The 22129-nt window shown below is 40.8% G+C and overlaps 1 pseudogene; it reads right to left on the minus strand.

Annotated features, from left to right (window-relative positions):
- Positions 1-17583: 17583 nt before the first annotated feature.
- Positions 17584-19218, minus strand: LOC143659149 (glucosamine 6-phosphate N-acetyltransferase pseudogene; annotated as a pseudogene).
- Between the last annotated feature and the right edge of the window lie 2911 nt (positions 19219-22129).

The following is a 22129-nucleotide window of genomic DNA, read 5'->3' on the forward strand; positions in this document are numbered from 1 at the left end:
AAAATTCAATTTACAATAGCAAACAAAAGAATCAAACATTTAAGACTAAATTTAAGGATACAAAAGAACTATACACAGAAACCTACAAGATGTAGCTAAAAGAAATCATGGAAGATCTAAATAAATGGAAGGACATACCATGTTCATGAATTGGAAGACTAAATACAGTTAAGATATCAATTCTACCCAAATTGATTTATAGATTCAATGCAATACCGATTTAAATACCAACCACTTACTTTACAGAAATAGAAAAAAAAAATAACAAAATTTATTTGGAAGAGTAGGGTGCCCTGAATAGTTAAAGATATGTTGAGAAAGAAAAATGAAGTGGGAGATCTCACACTACCTGACTTTAAAGCATATTTTAAAGATACAGTGGTCAAAACAGTATCACACTGGCATAAAAATAGATATTCTGACCCATGGAATCGAATTGAGTATTCATACATAGACTCTCTCATATATGGACAATTTTTGATAAGGCGGTCAAGCCAACCCACCTTGGAAGATGTCTCCAAACATCTTCAATAAATGGTGTTTGGAGAACTGGATGTCCATATGCAAGAGAATAAAAGAGGATCCATGTCTCATACCCTATACAAAAATTAACTCAAAATGGATCAAAGACCTAGACATTATAGCTAAGACCATAAAATATTTAGAAGAAAATGTAGGGAAACATAAATCTTGTAATAGGAGGTGGTTTCCTAGACCTTACATCCAAAGCATGAGCATTGAAAAAAGAAATATAAATAGGATCTCCTCAAAAACATCTTTGTACATCAAAGAACTTTGTCAAGAAAGTAAAAAGGCAGCCTACACAATGGTAGATGATATTTGGAAACCATGTATCAGAAAAGGGTTTAGTATTCAGAATATATAAAGAGATTCTTCAACTCAATAACAAAAAGAAAACGACCCAATTTTTAAAAATGGGCAAAAGACATGAGCAGATACTTCTCAGAAGAGGAAATATGAATGGCTAAAAGGCACACGAAAAGATGCTCAACTTCCCGGCTATTTGGCAAATGCAAATCAAAACTACAATGAGATAACATCGGACACCCACTAGAATGGCCATCATCAAAAAAACAGAAAATGACAAGTGCTGGAGAGGATGTGGAAAAAGAGGCACACTTACCCACTGTTGGTGGAACTGTAAAATGGTACAACTGCTCTAGAAGGCAGTTTGGTGGTTCCTCAGGAACCTAAATGTAGAATTGTCATCTGATCCAGCAATCCTATTACTAGGTAATGGGAGCGTGGGGTTGGGGGTAGCCTAGGTATGGAGGTTAGTGTCTGCAACCTTTATGCACTGGTAACAGTGTGCAGGGAACAGGGAGGGGGAGGTAGTGCTTAGGAGGGGTGTAGGAGAGGTGGGATGGGCTGCACTTGGAGTAGGGGTGGGGGGCAGGTACATGCACTGGACATTGGTGGGGTGGGGGCACTTGGAGCATGGGGAATGGGAGTGGGTGAGAGGGTTCAGGTGCATGGGATATGGGGTGAGTCACCAGTCCCAGGGCTGCACTGGTGAAGGTAGCATGCCCAAGGAACGTGGCCTGGCTTACTTCCTAGTCCTGCGTACCCGACCATATACTCCCACTGGCTCTGCCACTCCGTGCCTCCACGTCAGGCTCTGGCTTTCTGCCTCTCAATTCCTCAGCCTCTGAAACCAGGGCTGCTGTGTGTGGTGCAGAAGGCTCTCCCAGGTCAGCCACACTCCCAAATTGCTGCCTCAGTCGCCCTCCTGTCCCTTCTCTTAGTTTTCCGGGGAGCAGGGCTAATCTCAAGCTGCTCTAGTCAGCCATCTTTCCCCTGCCTATAGTTTACTTTGTTTTTAAACCATTTTTTAGTTGTAAAATATAACATATATATACAAAGAAAAGAAAGAAAAAAAAAGCAAAAGTTTTCAAAGTATACCTCAACAAGCAGCTACAGACAGCTCCCAGAGTTGTCACGGGTGACCATGCTCTCAACTCAAATTTTTCCTTCTAACTGCTCCAAATCACTGGTAGCTTTATCAGTCACAATAATGGAATCATACAGTTATGTCTTCAAGGTTCATCCATGTTAATATATGTTTCAGGATATCATTTTGTCTCAATGCTGCATTATATTCCATCACATGCGTATACCACATTTTGTTTATCAACTTATCTGCCAGTGGGGGCCTGGATTGTTTCCATCTCCTGGCAACTGTGAATAGTGCCACTGTGAACATCAGTGTGCAAATTCCTGTTCATATCACTGTCCTCAACATTTCTGAATATATACCAAGTACTGGTATTGCTGGATCTTACGGTAACTCAATATGTAGTTTTCTGAGGAACTACCTAACTGATTTCCACAATGGAATAGCCAACTGATTTTTGACAAGGCTGACAAGTACACTCATTCAGGAAAGAATAGTCTTTTCAATAAATGGTACTGGGAGAGCTGGATAGCCATGTGCAAAAAAATGAAGGAGGACCCCTACCTCACACCATATACAAAAATCAACACAAAATCGATCAAAGATCTAAATATAAGAATCAAGGCTATAGAACTCCTAAAGAAAATGTAGGGAAGCATCTTCAAGACTTTGTGTTAGGTAATGGTTTCTCAGACTTTACACCCAAAGCACAAGGGGCAAAAGAAAAAATATACAAATGGGACTGCCTCACAGTTTAAAACTTTTGGGCATCAAAGGACTTTAATGTGAAAGTGAAAAGACAACCTACACAATGGGAAAATAGTTGGAAACCATATATCTGTTAAGGATTAATATCCTGTATATATAAAAAAATCAGAATCTAGAACATGGGTTTCCAGGGGTTGGGTTGGTGGCAGAGAAGGAGTTAATGCTCAATTTGTGCAGAATTTCTATTTAGGTGATTGTAAATTTTGGGAAGGGATGTTAGTGATAGTAGTACAATATTGTGAGTATAATTAACTGAATTATATATGTATATAGCACTGAATTATATAGGTGAATGTGGTTAAGAGGGGAAATTTTAGGTCCTATATATGTTACCAGAATAAATTAAAAGGCAGAACATAGGACTGTATAGCACAGGAAAACCTATTGTAAATGATGAACTATAGGTAGTACATTTATAGAAATGGTCTTCCATAAATTATAACAAATGTAGCTCATTAATGTAAGATATTAAAAATAAGGTGGTATTTGGGGGTGGGGCAAGGGTAGCTCAGTGGTAGAATTCTCACCCGCCATGCCAGAGACCTGGGTTCAGTTCCCCGACCCTGCACTTCCCCCTCCCACCCCCCAAAATAGGTGGTATTTGGGAAAAAAACATACCCAATGTAAACTGAGAACTATACTTAATAGTACAATTTTAATATTCTTTCATCAGTTCTAACAAAGGTACCACAGTAGTGTGAAGTGTCAACTATAGGGCAGTATATGGGAAAGCCACAGTTTTTTATATTTTAATGTAAACCTACAATTTCTCTTAAAACAGAGTTACCAAGACTGGAAGGAAAAGGCACACAAAGCATTGATTACTGTCTGTGATACTTTAACCCTTAAAGGAGTTGGTGACCATAAGAGGGTAGGGTGAGAGGTGGAGAAACCATAGAAAGTAGCAGGCAGCTGAGGTGCTAGGAGGTCTGTTGTCAGCTTCACAGTGTTGGGGGGAGGGAAACTAGGTTGCAGAGTCAGCCAAGATGGAGGGCCCCCATTTATCATTCCAGGGGTTCAGCTGGGACTTCTAAGGGGCTACTCTGTAGAAATAAGACAAACTGCAAAAAGACCAAAAACTTACAGAGACTGGAACACAGTCTTGAACCAGCTCAATCTGATTTGATTAAGCAACTTGCTCTAACTCTATCTGCCTGTTAAAAGCTAAAGAATATTCACTGAAGGATCAAAACATCGCCCAAGGCCAGTGCAATTTTTCAAACACAATGTTCAGTATTCAGGAAAAAATAATATTCAGTACACCAATTCAGATGACCAGGAAACAAAAAACAGGTAATAGAAACAGATCTATACTTCATCCAGATTTTGGAGCAATAGAGACTTAAAAATAATTGTGATTAATTTATTCAATAAAACATGTGACATGAAAGAATTTTCAACAGAGAATTGAATCTATAAATAAGGATCATATAAAAATGTTAACTAAAAATACAACTGAAATAAAAATATGACATATATATATGTTCATGCTTGTATTACATATAGGTCTATCTATCTATCTATCTATCTATATATATATATGGCAGCTTAAACATGGCAGAAGAGAGGATTAATATAGCAAACACTTCAGTGCCCTTTCTGTAATCCCCTGGGCCCATCCCAGAGGTCACCCACCTCAAACACCTTTGTCTAGCAAAGAGAGACCAAGGACGGTCCTGCTACTGACCTCTCTCCATGCGTTTTCCTCAATGAACACTGCCCCGGCCGGTCTGGAGTGGGTACTTAGCAACTTGTCCTTGTTCTCATGGCAGCCAGCTGTTCTAAAAATTTTAAAGTATAAATAACGATTCAAAGGTCAAAACAATGATGTAAACATTAATCGACAGAACAACTGGGATACTTTGCTCAATCTAAGAGAACCACTGAGTTACCACTGAACAAATAAGCAATGGAGACAAAGTGAAGCGGTGGAAAAATTAGGTAAGATTTCTTGTATGCAGTACCGTTTGAGAGGAGCAGGGCCACAAAAATGTAGAACATCATAGGGTTCATTGAGTATGAAAAATGTAACCATTTTAGAATTTTTTAATGAAAAAAAATTACATTACTTCCTCCTTCTTGCCTTGATAAATAAGATATACAGACCAGAATTTAACATTATAATCACGGCTCAAACCCACCCTCATAGACAGCAGTTATAGTTGGTGATTAACTCGGGCTTAAGTGGGAAGAGGGAAGCTTGTTGCTCTTTTCTTCTCTATGACTCCAGGTCAGCGATATCAATGGGAATAATGGGGGGGGGGGGGTGCTGGGGTGGAATTTTGCCCCCCAGGGGACATTTGACAATGTCTGGAGACATTTTTGCTTGTCACAGTTGGGCATGAGGGTAGAGGCTAAAGGTCCTACAACGCACAGAACAGCCCACCTACAACAAAGAATTATCTAGCCCAAAATGTCACCAGCGCCAGGCTCAGGAAACCCTGCTCTGGGTGTAGTTCCCGACACTGCTGCCGGCTGAGAAAAACAAGCATCCAAACTGATTAAAATAAGTCACTTTACTTGGCAAGCAAGTCCAGGTCCACGCATTCAGGGTGAAGGCTTGAAGGTTGGGTCCTCCCTCTCCAAGGAGGGATCAGGGGAGCCTAATTCTCCCCACATCTCAGAAACCTGGAAAGACCAGGGGCTCTGCAGTCAGAATACCTGCTGTTTTCTAACCCCTGGGACCGGGGGCAATTTTCTTCACATCTCTCTACCTCAGTTCCATCATCTCTAAAATGGAAATCATAATATAAATCCTTACTTCGGGGGGGGGGGGTATTTTGAACGTTCAAGGAGGTAATGTCTGGAAAATCCTCTGGAACCCTCAGAACAAGTGTTAAATAAATGCTCAGTGTTATCGACTGCTGCAGTTCATTGGGAAGCACGGAAAAAGAGCGCTGCCTTTGCAGACAGAAGCGTCTGGGGCTGAATTTTTGCCAGCGATCTCCTTCACTCCCCTACAATCTTCCACCTCTCCTTGTGGAATGCCGGCCTTCAATCTGCTAAAGGTTGTCTGACAAAACAAAATAAAGTCCAACCAAACCAAAAGCAAACCCGGGCGGATGGTTACCAAGTCCTGCGGTGACCAGCGCTCCATCTGGAGCCCCAGGTCCCACGGAGTCTGGAAAAAGGTGAAAGCCTCCGACTGCCCCTGAGCACGCAGCTCACCACCAGGGGCAGCCTCAGCTGCTTCTTGTCCCAGAGAAGGAACTCTCGGGCTTTGGAGGTACGTGGATGGTACTTGGAGTTTGGTCAAGCCCAGAGTCAGCTCTGACTGGCTGAGAGGGTTCCACAGGGCCCCAGGGCGCGGCACCCCTGGGGGAGGCTTCCGAGAGCACCTTCTGAGGCATTCCTGCCAAGGCACAAAAAGAATCCGGACGGAGTATATCTGCCCCCTCTCCGAGCGGGACAGGTATGAGCAGTCCTGTGGGATCAGAAATTAGGACCGAGAGGAAATCTATGGGCTGAGCTGGACGTTGGAAACGTCATGCGGGCAAAGGAAGGTCCACAGTGAAGTCAGAGGGTGTGCTCAGGGAGACGCAGGCATGGAAGAGGGCGTCCCGGAGCCAAAGAGGGCGAATTCACAGGGTAGAGGCCTGAGCTGTCTGGGAACAGAAACCAACAGCAACCTTTAAATAGGCAAGGAGCAGAGTTAGTGTCAAGATGGGGGTAACAGGGAATATTTCTTGTTCTTTGCAAAATTATCTGGCTTATTCTTAAGGTATTTGTCTTTCAGACAAATTTGACAATCAGCTTGTCAAGTTTCATGAAAAATCTTATTGGAAATTTGGTTGGCATATATCGGTCTCTCCTTTTCCATCTACACTTTCTCCGTGCTCTTATCCATTGTTGTGACTTGAAATTCCAACTGAGGATTATCACTGTGTGTACAGAATTCTAAGAAAGTCACTTGTGCTGGGGGATAAATATAAAAGGTAAAATGAGAAATTTTCTCAAAGAAAACATGGAAGAATGCCTCTTCATGCCCTAAAGGTAAGCAAATATTTTTATAACATAAGTCATTAGTCAGACAGGAAACAACTAATGAATTGGATTTCACATAGATTAAAATTTTCTGCTTTAAAAATTTTTTTTTTAATTTTTAATTGACCCTTTAAAGATGCAAAATAGCAAGCTGTCAACTGGAAGAAAATGTTTGCAATACATCAAAGGCCCGGTAAGCAGAATATCTAAAGAACCCTAGAAATCAATAATAAAAAGGCAAACAATCCAATACATAAACTGGGCAAAAGAATTAAGTAGAGGCTTCACAAAAGAAGATCTCTGAATGACTGCTGAGCTTATGAAAAGATGCTCATCAAATGAAAATCAAAATGAGATACCACCACATATTCGCTAAAATTTGAAGACTGATAATTCTAACTTTTGATGAGGATGCAGGGAAATGAAAGAGTTTAAAATAGTACAACCACTTTCAAAAACCGTTTGGTGTATTTTTATAAAGATAAACATAGTTTTACTCCAGGAGAGAGCAATTCCACTCCAAGGCATATACCCCAAAGAAATAAGTGCATTATGTCCACAAAATGATTTATATAGAAGTGTTCATAGCAGCTTTATTCATAATTATGCATTAATCAGGGTTCTTTAGAGAAACAGAACAGGAGAGATCTGTACACATGAGATTTATAAAGGTGTCTCACACAGCTGTGGGAATGGAAGAGTCCAAACTCCACAGCGCAGGCTGCGAGGCTGGTAGCTCTGATGAAGGGTCTGGACGAAGTCCACAGGAGAGGCTTGCTGGCTGAAGAAGCAGTGAAAGAGTCTCTCTTCTTCCTTAAAAGTCTTAAACTGATTGGATTACCTCCTTGGTGTGAGATGCGCCTTAGTTGATTGCAGATGTAATCAGCCACAGATGCAGTCAACTGACTGATGATTTAATACACACCAGCCTTCTGGTTTTATCAACCAGCCACAAAATATCCTGGCAGCAAAGGTCAGGCCAGGGCTTGACAAATGGGCATCATCGCTTGGCCAAATAGACACCAGAACCTAGCCATCCCGAGCTCCAAACTGGAAACCAAATTGTCATCAACACACTGTGGTATCTTCATACTACATAGTGGTAAAAAGGAAGGATCAATAGATATATGCGATAAAAAAGTATACATCATCTAAGTTCATTTATAAGATGTTCAAGAACAGACAACCCAAGTTATGTTGATAGAAATCAGAAGAGGGACTGCATAGGGTGGAGAGGGAGAGAAGAGGAAAGAGACGGAGGAGTTTGAAAGGAAGGAAATGTTCTTTGTCTTGAGCTGAATGACGGTTTACACAGGTATGTTCATTTGTTAAAATTCATCAAGCTTTACAATTAACCGAGCACATTTTTTTTTAAATGTTAATTATACCCGTAAAGGACCGTTAGGATAAAGGGGTGGAGAGAGGGAAAGAAAGATGGGCATTCGTGTGATTTCTGAAGGGAGGCACAGATGTTGATGGCATTTTAAATTAAATTTAATTTTACTATGACACATTTTGATTATTTTCCATGGGTCTCTTAGAAGTACTCATTTCACCCGATTAGACCTGCTTCCAGAATCACACATTATCCTGAGAGAAGGAGAGAGAAGAGGTGAAAATCAAACAGGCTGTACTATGAGACTAGAAATAGGTTGATTACTTAAAGAAAAAGCCTGTGATAAAATTAACTAAGTTGTGGGTAGTTACAAATACAGGAGACGAAGGATTTCTCCAGAGGGAAGGAGACTGTGGAGGTCTTTAGAGAGGAAAGGTGAGCAGAGGGCACTAATTGGTTGCACATGGCTTTAGAGAAGCCACTTACTCTCTCTAGGGATGATTTCATTTCACAGATTTCCTTGTATGTTAAATGATACTATTGGACTAAATGAGCTCAGAGCATCATTCTATTAAAGTAAAATGAAATAATTAATATTCCCCAGTCCTCCAGAAGTGGTTAATTGTGTTCTCTGGATTTGGTTTAGTAAGGCAGAGAAATACGTAAAACACTGGTTTGTAACAATAAATTACTATTAACATACTAAGTGCCTACCCTGTGTCAAGTAACGTCCTAGATAACATATTCATTGTCTTAGTTAAATTACAGCTTAATTAATTAATGAATGTAGTAATTTGCATAATGGAAAGTTTTAAAATAACGTTTATGCATCATCATAATAATGTAGCATTATTTCAGAAAACCAGGAAAGTATAGAAAATCATTATAAAAAAATAATCCATTACCCAGAAAATGACTATTAATATTTTGGGAGCATATCATTAAGTTTTCTGTACACACACACACACACACACACACTCATTTGTTCTAATTTGTTTCCTTTTGATGTAGTAAAATTGAGACCAAATTGGACATATCTTTGAATCTTGTTTCTATTTTTTTTAAAACTTGATTTTTCAATAACCACATAATATTCAGTTTTGTAAATCTGAAGTATTTAAGAATCCCTCATCCTTGGCCATAAGGACAATTTTTGACACAGTGATATAAATGTTGGTCCCATGAAAAATCCCCTGGGGCAATAATCAGCCAGGGTCCCTGGAGGAAACAGATGGCACACTACAAGAGGGTAATTTGAAGAGGGTCTAATAAAAGATTACCTTAAGTGGGGAGGGGTGGGGGGCTGGCAGGGTTTAGGGAACCAGTAAGTAATAATGCAGTGTGCGCTGGCCTGAAGGGGAAAGTGGAACCTAGAGACAAGCAAAGACCTCTGTGCTAGCAGGCGCCTTGGCAGCGTTGTGTTGAGAGAGGCAGCCAGCCCACAGCCAGCCTGCAGGAGCGAGCCTGGGAATATACAGCTGGATTCCCGTCCCTCTCCTCCTCTGACTCCTACCTATCTCTCCACTGGTGAAACCCAAGTAGAAGCCAGAGGAACAGGGAGCCGCTGGTGTAGCTCACAGGGGTCAGCCTCCCTGGGCACAAGCAGGTTAGAGACAAATGAAGAATGGACCTGCAGGGGCAAATGGAAGACTCTCAACACACACTATCTGGTTTTAATCACATGTACTTGCCAGAATTTATCCTTGGAATGATGTGGTCAGGGAGTCAGAGAAGGTGTCTCTGTGGAAACAAGGGTGAATCTGAGGTCTAAAAGATGCGTAAGGGTTGAGAATGTGATAAGCGAGGAAAAGAACACGCTGGACAGCGGGAACCATGGAAATGGCATGTACGAAGGACTTGAGGCAGGAAGGGAGTGTTTAAGGAAGGCAAAGAAGGCCAGTAGATGAATCAGAAAGAGAAAGGGGAAAACAGAATAAAAGAGAGTAAACACTTGGCAGGGCCCCATTGTAAGTCCTATTAAGGATTTTGGTCTTTTATCCTTAAAACAAAAAAGGTAAGCTTTTGATGGGTGTTAGACATTGTGGTGGATTGAATAGTGTAGCCAGTTTGACACATTCTTGGGCTTGGTCTGCATTCCAGTGGGTGTGGGTTCGTTGTAAGTAGGATGTCTCCAAGATATTACTTCAGTTAAAGTTTGGCCCAAGTGAATCAGGTCAGGCTTTCATTTAGATTATGGGAATCCTTTTTAGATAGAATGAAATTCAGAGAGAGAGAAAGCCACAGGAAGAAGTTGGAAGTCAACAAAAAGGTGGAGAAAGGAGAAGACATTGCCTTGTACCTTGGCATATGACAGAAAAGCCGATGACCAAGGATCATCGACAGCCAGCCCCAGAACCCCACAGTCTTTGGGGAGAGGGGCGGGAAGGAGAAAGCATCACCTTGCTGACCCCTTGATTTTGCACTTCTAGTCTCAAAAACCGTGAGGCAACAAATTCCCATGACTTAAGCCAACCCACTGTACGGTGTTTGTTTTAGTAACTAGGAAACTAAGATAGGCATCAAATGATGTTAGATTTGTGTGTTCATGAAATCCCTCTATCACTCTGCTCTTTAGGAGTATGGGTTGGCAGGAGACAAAAATGAAGAGGACACAGGAGCGATCTAGGCTCATCTGTACTAAGGTGGCAGGTGGGAATGCTGGGACACAGATAAGCTTGAGAAACTGGGTGGAGATAAATTGACAAGACTGGATAGATTGGATATTGGACGTGGGAAGAGGAACAGTTGTGTCAAGAAATCTACTAGATTCCTTGCTTGTTCCACCAAATGGATGAAAAATTGGGAATTGGGAAATTATAAAATAATATAGAAAAAAAGTTTTTTTATTGAGTTGAAGATCATACACTTCAGAAATAAAAAATGTGGGTTGAGAAGCTGAACAATGGGAAGCAGAAACCTTACCTACAATTTAGCATTGTCACCCCTCCAATTATTTTGGAGGGGTGACAGGCGTGGGAAGGAAGGACAAAGGGGTGAAATGAGCCAGACATTAAAGATGGAGAATTTATGCAAAAATGGGCCAGGTTGCTGGAGATGCCAGAAACTATTCAATGTTTGAGAAAATCAAACTGCAATAAAAATAGTTGGCACAAAATGTTCTGAAAGGTGATCACGGTGATGAATATACAACGATATGATGATATTGTGAGTTATTGTTTATATACCAAGAATGGAATTATCATATGGTAAGAATGTTCATGTTTGTATGTTGTTATGTTTTTAAGAAATTTAAAAATATATACTTGGCACAAAAATACAAAGAAGCAAAACAAAATTATTACTTTTCTTGATGGTGATGATGGTGATAATGGTGATGATGCTTTTTCCTAGTTAGCAGCACAGACTGTTCTCCACTATCTTGAAACTTTTATGTGCGCTTTTTAAGACAGTGAGCTTCCTAAGGAAGCTCCCTCACCTTCTCCCATACCTTCCTAATACTTTGGAACTGTCACTTCCTTGTTACTTTGGACCAGCAAGCAGATTAATTGTCTGCCTTCTGCAGACGCATCCCTCTTTGCACCCGTGTTGAGCGCCCCATCCTCACCTTTTATTATGGTGGAGAGTTTCAACCCCCCTAGATTGCAAACTCTTAGAAAGTAGGGCTGAACCCATTCATCTTTGTAGACGATGCACTCTTGACTCAGTGTACAGAGTAGTTGCTCATGTATTTATCCCGTCCTGAGTTATACCTTACTCTGGCCCAGGCTCTGTGTTCCCAGATGGGAAACTACCCAATTCCCACCCCCCGGATCGTATAGTCTTGGATAGGATAGAGACAAGCGCGGCCGGGTAGGGACAGGTGCCTGGGGAATAGCGGAGAATGGAATGGCAGAGCTAGAGCCCACCTGGGGGCTGTTTCCCTGGGAGGTACAGACGTGGCCCCTCACTTAGGCCCGTTTGTCCTCCCCCTGCATCACACAGTCTCATGCAAGGATGGGGGAAGGGGTTCCGGAGAACATCCGTCATCCCCATGTTCTGTTGAATTTATCACGGTGCAACGTAACAATCATTTTGCGTGTCCATCAGTTCCCCTACAAGTGCTGGAGCCCAGGGAGGACAGGCTTCACGCCAGCTGGGCGACCGCACGTAGCAGTCATTAATCCACGTTTCTGGAATAAACGGAGGGGTGGATGAAGCACCAGTGCGACTGAAACTTCTTGCGGAGGCTGGTCGGCGGCATCCATTCCGCAAACCCACAGCCGGCGCCCCTTCGCAGCCTTCACCGAGAAGCAATCCACCTCCGGGCGCGGCCCCGCCCCGCGCGCTCCCTCGGCACCCACGCCGCCACAAGCGCGGGCACGCGAAAAGGCGGTCGCGTTCCGGGCAACGGTGCGCTTGCGCAGGAGGGGCTCGCGGCTGGTGGAGGGGCGGAGCCTGCGGAGCGTAGACTGTGGCGACAGAGAAAATCCGGAGAGGATCAAGACTGGAGTCTGCTCTGGCTCCCGGCTCGTGGGGGTCGGAAGGCTTAGATGGGTGTAGGGAAGGCTTAGGTGGGTGTTGGGAGGCAACCTCTGCGGCTGAGCTGAGTTTACACCAGATGCACCTTTTCTGCTCACATCATGTGTCTGTTGCTTTTGTTTTCTTTCAATCAAGCTTAATTGCCCAGAGCTGGTGCTTTGGAGTGAGGGATACTGTCCTGACTCGTCAACTGTGCGACTTTGGGCAAGTTAACCCGTGTCTACTTCTTTAGGAGTGTTTTTCTCTCATTGGGTTTTCCTGAAGTTTAAATGATACGATGTGTGTAAAGTACTTACTACAGTGCCCGGAACGTAGAAAATATTCAATAAATGGTAAGCGCTTTTATTATCATCACTAATAATATAATCATCATAATTATTAATAATATAATTATCATCATAATTTTTTTTGTGTCCCAGGTTCTTTTGTATGCAATTATTATGCTGGTTATCCTTGAAAACTATCAGAGAACCTAAGAAGTAACAGAAATTCAAGATTGGAAGATGACCTGATTTTAAAAAGGAGGAAAATGTAGTTTTGAAACTCCTTTTGCAGTCTGGCAATCTTTTATTTTTAATTGTAAAAACTTAACAAATAAACATGCAAACATTATTGACATACAAACATTCCATACATGGTGTACAATTATTGGCTCACAATATCATCACATGGTTGTGTGTTCCTCACCATGATCATTTTTTTTAACATTTGCATCACTCCAGCAAAAGAAATAAAAAAGAAAGAATTCATACATACCATTCTCCTTACTCCTCCCTTTCATTGACCACTAATATTTCAATCTACTCAATTTATTTTAACCTTTGTTCTCCCTATTATTTGTTTACTTTTTTCCCATAGTTTTTACTCATCTATCCATACCCTAGATAAAAGGAGCATCAGAAACAAGGTTTTCACAATCACACATCGCATTGTAAAAGCTGTATCATTATACCATCATCTTCAAGAAACGTGGCTACTGGAACACAGTTCTACAGTTTCAGGTACTTCACTCTAGCCTCTCTAATACACCTTAAACTAAAAGGGGGGTATCTATGTAATGCATAAGAATAACCTCCAGGATAACCTCTCGACTCTGTTTGAAATCTCTCAGCCACTGAAACTTTATTTTGTCTCAGTTCCTCTCTTCCCCCTGTTGGTAGAGGTTTTCTCAATCCCATGATGCCAGTTCCCAGCTCATGCCAGGATTTCTGTCCCATGTTGCCAGGGAGATTTACATCCCTGGGAGTCATGTCCCACGTAGGGGGTGAGGGCAGTGAATTCACTTACCATGTCGATGTAGAGAGAGAGAGAGAGGCCACATCTGAGCAATGAAAGAGGTTCTTTGGGGGTGACTCTTAGGCATAATGTAAAGTAGGCTTAGCCTGTCCTTTGCAGGGATAAGTTTCATAGGGGTGAACCCCAAGATCGATTACTTTGGTTGTCCCCACTGCTTGCAAGAATATCAGAAATTCTCCAAATGGGGAAGTTGAATTTTCCCCCTTTCTCCCCATTCCTCCAAGGGGACTTTGCAAATACTTCCTTATTCACTGTCCAAATCACTCTGGGATTTATCAGGGCATCACACTAACCTGGACAAACCAACAAAATCTCTGCCCTATTCAAGATTCCATTTACTGTTTGAAATGCTAGTGATCAGTGAAAGCGAGGGGTAAGTGGTATGGTAGGTATAATCTTTTTGTTTTGTTTTGTTTTGTTTTCTGTTTTCGTTTTCTTTTTCTATTGTCTTTTTATTTCTTTTTCTGAATGGATGCAAATGTTCTAAGAAATGATGAATATGCAACTAAGTGATTATATGATGAGTTACTGATTATCTATGTTAATGTTATATTTCGTTTGTTAAATTTTTTTAATTAATAAATAAATCTTTAAAAAAAAGATTCCATTTACTAATGGTGTTCAATTGAACTGACCATACAAGTTAGATTAGGAAATGCACTAGCCAAAATATAAATTTTGTACCAAATAAATACTTTTCCCTTTAGTCTCATGCAGAAGTTGTTAAGATATGGATGATATCATCCTTTACCCAGTCTTCTGATATACCTTAGTCCTATCCAGATCAGCTTTATTCATATCTGTAGTCAATGTCTGATCACTTTTTCAACTTTTTAAACAGTTCGTGTATGGGCTACTGCTGACTTTCATAGCTTCAGAGCTCTAATGAGTCTCAGATATTACATAAATACCCTAAGTTTCTGGGAAAGACCATGTTATATACAAACATCTCCATAACTGAGAATTTAGAATTAACAGTTATACCTCCTGAATATATATGACTGCTGAAAGAGCTTACAATCTAGAACCCTTTACAATATGTCCCTACCTGATATCCCATGCTCTCAACTTTAGTTCACCAAATTTTTATATTATAGTTAGTTCACATGATTAAGACATGATAATATTTGTCTTTTTGTTTCTGATATTTCATTCAACACACAGGTCTTAAGGTTCATTTATTTAGTTACTTTCCTCACAACTTCATTCCTTCTTGTGGCCACTCAGTAGTCCATTGTACATATGCACCATAGTTCCTCCTTCCATTCCTCAGTTGTTGTACCCTTAGGTCACCTCCATTCACTGTGGATCGTGAGCACTGCTGCCAGAGACACCAGTGTCCAAATGTCCATTCGTGTCCCCACACTCAGCTCCTCCAGGTATATTGCGGTCTGGTAATCTTGACTTTTATTAAGCACGAGTATAAATCTAAGGATCAATTTTATCAAAGGTAATTTGTGAGCATTTAGGAAAACAAGTGGTGTTCATTATGAGGCAGTCTGCACTCTCCAAGAACAAATGAATCAAGACAGATTAACCCTGTTCAATGGATTTTAAAGTATTTCAGTGGAAAAAACTTTTTGTTTTTTCTGGGCTTCAATTATTTGAAAAAAATACCTTAGGCTGAGATAATGTCCCACTATCGGCTTCTTTGTTCACAGCTAGCCACTGTGTTTCTGACATTAGTCTTATAAAAAATATATCTATTATTTGTTTAGATAGCTAAGAAATATGGAATGCTTTCATGCTGTAAAAAATTTTAGAGTAAAAACAAAGTGAACATTTCCCAACGGTCCTTTTCAATCCTACTCCCACCTACAGAGTATCCTGTTTTATCAGTTTAGTATGCATTTTTCAGGTATTTTTAATGTCTCTATACTCACGTATGTCTTGTATCAGTTAGGATGGCTAGCCGATAGCTCTATGGAGTTGTGAGGAGCCCAGACTCTTTCTTTCAGCTTCACCATCACCAACATTTGTTTCGATCTCCATGGTCACAAACCCTTTGCAGCTCTTCTAGGAACTGAGTCCCCACGCTAGACAGGAAAGGGTGAAAGCCTTCTTGTGAGATTTTATGTTGTTATGCAGAAGAAACCTACTCTAACATTGTGCCGGTTTGAACCCATTTTAATACCCCAGAATAGCCATGTCCTTTAATCCTCATTCAGTATTCCTGGGTGGGATCTTTTTTATTGTTTTCATGGAGATGTGATCCACCCAACAGTGGGTGATAACTTTTGATTAGATGGTTTCTATGCGAATGTATCTCCACCCATTCATGGTAAGGTTGCTTATGAAGCTCTTTAAGAGGGAATCATTTTGGGAAAAGCTAGAGGGCCAACAGAGCCCACACAGCCACAGACCTGTGGAGATGCAGAAGGAAAATGCCCCTGGCAAAGCCTTATGAAATGAGGAGAGAAAGCTAGTAGACATCGCCATGTGCCCTCACAGCTGAGTGAGAAACTCTGAACTTCATCTGCTCTTTCTTTGGAGTTAAAGTATCTTTCTCTAGGTGCCTTAACTGGGACATCTTCATGGCTTTACAACTGTAAACTTGCAACTTAATAAATTCCTTTTTAAAAGTCATTCCATTTCTGGTTATTGTTTTCAGCAGCTTACAAACTAAAGCAAACATCCGTCTGGACTCATTGGTTAGAATGTACCACATGACCCCTCTATTAATGGGGGAGTTTGGGAAGGTGAATAATTTACTTTTCCAGTATTCAAAGTATAGAATGGCAAAATAAAAGGGGGTTGTGAATGTCTTTGGGGTAGCCAAATTTCAGAAATGTAGAGGTTTGTTTTGCTTTTTCCATAAATGAGCTCATATAGTGTATCTTTTTTGCAACTCACTATTTTTCCTTAGCAATGTGAATTAGAACTTTCCATGGTAGCATGTGAAACTTCTTCAGTTGCTTTAGCTGCTTATATTGCCCTTGTGTCATTATTCTAAAGCACACTTCTTAGATTCACACTTCATGATCTCTAAAATTGGTGTGCATCATACAATTACTGTTGGCTGCACAGCAGCAGTGGTGTAGTCATCCCCGATTGCTGGATGTGCCCCCAAACGTGTAGAATGGATCTCAGCAGCCTGGGATATTGATGATTCTGAGCCTAATCAGAATTTGGAAGGGTCAGAAACTGAGTGAGAAGATTTAGATATGCCTGTTATGGGTCAGATGGTGTCCCCCAGAAAGATACTGTAAACCTATACCCAGTACCTGTGAATATGATCTTATTTGGAAATCAGGTCTTTACAGATAGAATTAATTAAGATGGGGTCATACTTTGTATGAGTAAAGTGAATCCTTAGTAAGAAGAGAAGAGGCACAAAGAGACATGAGAGAGGAGAAGGCAACGTGGAGTTGGAGGCCGAGATTGAAGTGATGCATCTACAAACCATGGAACACCAAGGATTACTGGTAAATACTGGAATCTAAAAAGGCAAGGAAGGATTCACTTCTATAGGCTTCAGAGGGAATGCAGCCCTACAGACACTTTGATTTCAGACCTCTAAAATAACTGTGGAATAATATATTTCTGTTATTCTAAGCCACCTGTTTTTTGATACCTTGTAATGGCAGCCCTAATATGAACACAATGTCTTAATTTATTTCACGTATAATTTCCTTTTCATGTATGCATAAGTGTGACACTGAATTTTAAAATTTATGTCAAAAATCAACATTTATAACCTTGGATTTGCTAGTGATTTCTTAGATATGACACCAAAAGCATAGATACAAAAGAAAAAATACATAAAATTAGCTTTGTCATAATTTAAAACTTTTTTTTTTTCTAACAAAAAGGCTGTTCATCACAGGTTTAATGTAACATGGAATGCAAAAGATTAGAACAATTCTTACTTCAACTTAAAAAAAATAATTAAAATAAATAAAATCAAAACAAGATAGTGACCAGAATAATACTATTATGGTCATATTAAATATAAACAGCTCCCATCAACATTTTAAGAATGTGACAAACGCAGTATGATACATTCTTAAATATCCACTAATAATGTAATGTTTCATTTTTTCACAAAAACGTTACTCAGAAGAGAGGCTTCAGATACCCAAGAAAAGATAAGAAATCAGATTAGAGGTATATGATATGCCATAATTTGCTAATTCATTGTTAAAAAGTACCTGTATATCCCATTATATTTGCTCTTAGGTAATTTTAACAAATTATTGTACCTACATTAGGATTATATAATCTTTTAACTATACATTTGAATTGTTTTACTTTGAGCCCTGCCACATTTTGTTAGTTTTCATTTCTCCTTATTTAAAAGGCTGACCATGGTGCTTGCTGGTATCAGGTTAAACAAATATTGGCCTTTACTATAGTTATAGTAGCTAACTTACCCAATTTCACATAACTAATATGTGAGAAACAACATAACCCTAAGTGGTATTTAGATATGTTTCTTTGAAACAAAATATTTAATTTTCTGAATGTGATAAACTTGTTCAATTATGTTTTGTTTTGTTTTAATTAAGCAGTACAGACAGTACATATTTAACTCCTGACTACCAAGAAATGAAGCCAAACCTTAGAAAAATACAATGCAGGAAAAAATTCACATTAAAAATATATTCCTTTGGTTAAAAATCACTCTTTTATAATATTCATTTGTAATCTAAACTTACAGCATGTCCCTCTAGCCCAAGTAATCTTCATGTCATCATATTTGTAATATTAACAATGCTTTTACTGTCCAGGATTTATGGAGGTCAGTGGGTTACAGCAACAAAATATTTTAACTCTAGGAAGAGGATAGCCTTGTTGCATTAACTCTTGACAACTGTCTTAAGATTTTTACTTTAGAAATCTCCAGTACATGTAGTTTTCTTCAGATACTGTATATCCAAACTTTTTATAGAAATCAACATTTTGTGGTAGACATTCGAGTGTAATCTTATAACAGTTCAGTTTCTTGCTTGGCAAAGTAAGGGTTGATAATAACAATTTGCCAAGCTGCTTCCCTCTGCATTCATCACTAACGACAACATCTTCTACTCTTCCTCTCTTACCACAGGAATGGATGAATTTATGTTCAATTATCAGAGTTGCTGTAGCAACAATCTGACCTAGAGTCACATCTTCTACAACTGTAACATAATAATCCCCAGATTTCTTCATGTGCTCAAAACATTTCATAAATTGCTCAGGGTTGACAACTCCAGTCTCTGTCAGCTGGCCCAGTACCTTAAAAAAAACCTCTATTTAAGTCAGCAGTACAAAGAGGCCGCAAAACCAAGCCTTCTCCAGGATGTGTTGGGGAAATGGCTGGAGAAAATGTAGCTGTATTCTGGCTCCAGTCCACTTCTTTGAGCAAACTTGGGTCAAACATAGGAGTTTCATCAGGTTTCATCTTTGTAATAAGGTCCCAGAGGCTCCGCAGCACGCGCTCCTCTCCAGGCCCTTTTGGGAGTTCTAATTTAAAACTTTTGAACATTATCTTAGTTTGCTAAAGCTGCCAGAATGCAATATAGTAAAAGGGATCTTATTAAGTTGCAAGCTTTCAGTTCTAAGGCTGTGAAAATGTCCAAATTAGGGCACTAACAAGAGGTTACCTTCACTCAAGAAAGGCTGATGCTGTCCGGAACACCTCTGTCAGCTGGGAAGACACATGGTGACATCTGCTAGCTTTTTCTGCTCATTTCATAAGGCTTCCCTGGGGGTATTTTCCTTCTGCATCTCCAAAGGTCCCTGGTTATGTGGGCTATGTTAGCTCTTTCCAAAATGGTTCCCTCTTAAAGGACTCCAGCAAGCAACCCTGCCTTGAATGAGTGGAGACACATCTCCATGGAAACTACCTAATCAAAAGATCCCATCCACAAAGTGAGTGGATCACATCTCCATGGAAACAATAAAAAAGATCCCACCCAGCAATATTGAATGAGGATTAAAGAATATGGCTTCTCTGAGGTGCACAACAGTTTCAAACCAGCATAGACACCAAAAGACATTATCAAGGAAGTGAAAAGACAACTTACAGAACGGGAAAAAATAATTTCTAACCATATATCTGATAAGGATTTAATATCCAGTCTTTGTAAAGAATTCCTACAACTCAACAGCAGACAGATAACCAAAGTTTAAAAGTAGGGAAAGAAGTAGAATATATATTTCCCCAAAGAAAATATACTAATGGCCAATAAGCACAGAAAAAGATGCCTAATCTGATTTGTCATCAGAGAAATGCAAACCAAAACCATAATGAAATACCATTTCACACCTATGAGGTTAGCTATCATTTTAAAAAAAGAAAATAACAGGTGTGGATGATGATGCAGAGAAACTGGAACCCTTATTCATTGTTGGTGGAGGTGTAAAATGGTGCAGCTACTGTGGAAATCAGTTTTGTGGTTCCTCAGAAAGTAGAACTCAGAATTACCCTTTTTCCTGGCAATCTCATTTCTTGGTATACACCCAAAATAATTGAAAGCAGGGACTCAAACAGATAGTCTTACACCAGTGTTCATAACAGCATTATTCAAAATAGCCAAAAAGTGGAAGCAACCTATTTTGATTTGCTGAAGCTCCTGGAATGCAATATACCAGAAATGGGTTGGCTTTTACAATGGGGATTTACTAACTTAAAATTTACAGGTCTTAAGCCATGAAAATATCCAAATAAAAGCCTATATTTAAAAAGAAGACTGAGCAAAAATCGAGGCCTTAACTGCTCACCTGGAGGAACTTAATAAAGAACAGCAAACTAATCCCAAAGTAAATAGAAAAAGAGAAAAAAAAAATTAAAGCAGAGTTAAATGGATGGGAGAACAAAAGAACAATAGAAAGAATAAATAAAACTAAAAGTTGGGAGCCGGCCCGCCCGCCCTCCTCTCCCCTCTTTGTCCGCCGGCCCGGCTCAGCGCCCACGCCTCACAGCAGCCAGCCTGCCTGCCCTCCTCTCCCCTCTTCCCCCTCCTGCTCCGGCGGCTCTCCAACCACCACCGTGCCCTCTTCTGCCTTCACTGGCTCCTCTGCCACCGGCCTCGACAGCCTTGCCACCCTCACCTTTCCTCCTCCAGAACAGTTACTGGGAGAGTGGAGACAATACAGAGCAGCTCCCGGAGCCACGACGGAGATCAAAGGGATGGCGTACCCCATCCTGGAACGGCTGACTGTCTGGGAGAACCAGCTCCGGTGAGATCACCGAGGGGCGCAGGCTTTCCCGGGCGGGACGACAAGCGGCCGGAGTCCCTCCCTTCCTCCTTCCCAGGCCAGCTGGCAGAATTGGGCAGGCGGTCCCCTCAAGACATGGCGGCTGCCGCCCCCACCACACGAGGCCCCCCGGACCAACTGAGAGAGTTGGGTTGGAAATCCCCAGACTGCAGAGAACGGTGACTGGGGGGTCCCTTCCAAACATGTGACTCCCCCGTCCGGCTGGGAACAGTGCACTCTCCCGGGCTGCGACAGCTGGTGCCCTCCCGCCAGGCTTGGCGCCCCGGGCCGACTAGGAAATTCAGTCAGGCGCTCTCCCGTGCTGTGGCGGCCGGCGACCCTCCCTGCGTTCGGACCCCTGGGCCGGCTGGCACTCGTCCAAGACGCTTTCGCTGCCAAACCTCCCCTACGGCAAGAGTTTTCCAGAGTTAAAGGACCCACAGCAACTTTCACTGGTGGAAACCGTAGACAAACGTGTGTCATGAGCGCCACCTACGGGGCAGGATAAGAAAAACAGATCCCAGAGATTTCACAGAAAAATCTTTCAATCTGTGGGGTCCAACACCCAGGGAAATCTGACTAAATGCCCAGACGCCAGCAGAAGATAACGGATCACACTCAGAAAATTGAAAATATGGCCCAGTCAAAGGAACAAACCAATAGTTCAAATGAGATACAGGAGCTGAAACAACTAATGCTGAATATACGAACAGAAATGGAAAACCTCTTCAAAAACGAATTCGTAAATTGAGGGAGGACATGAAGAAGACATGGGCTGAACAAAAAGAAGAAATAGAAAAACTGAAAAAACAAATCACAGAGCTTATGGAAGTGAAGGATAAAGTAGAAAAGTTGGAAAAAACAATGGATACCTACAATGATAGATTTAAAGAGACAGAAGATAGAATTAGTGAACTGGAGGATGGAACATCTGAATTCCAAAAAGAAACAGAAACTATAGGGAAAAGAATGGAAAAATTTGAACAGGGTATCAGGGAACTCAAGGACAATATGAAGCGCACAAATATACGTGTTGTGGGTGTCCCAGAAGGAGAAGAGAAGGGAAAAGAAGGAGAAAAACTAATGGAAGAAATTATCACTGAAAATTTCCCAACTCTTATGAAAGACTGAAAATTACAGATCCAAGAAGTGCAGCGCACCCCAAAGAG

Source organism: Tamandua tetradactyla, chromosome 2 (assembly GCF_023851605.1).
Source record: "Tamandua tetradactyla isolate mTamTet1 chromosome 2, mTamTet1.pri, whole genome shotgun sequence".
Taxonomy (NCBI): domain Eukaryota; kingdom Metazoa; phylum Chordata; class Mammalia; order Pilosa; family Myrmecophagidae; genus Tamandua; species Tamandua tetradactyla.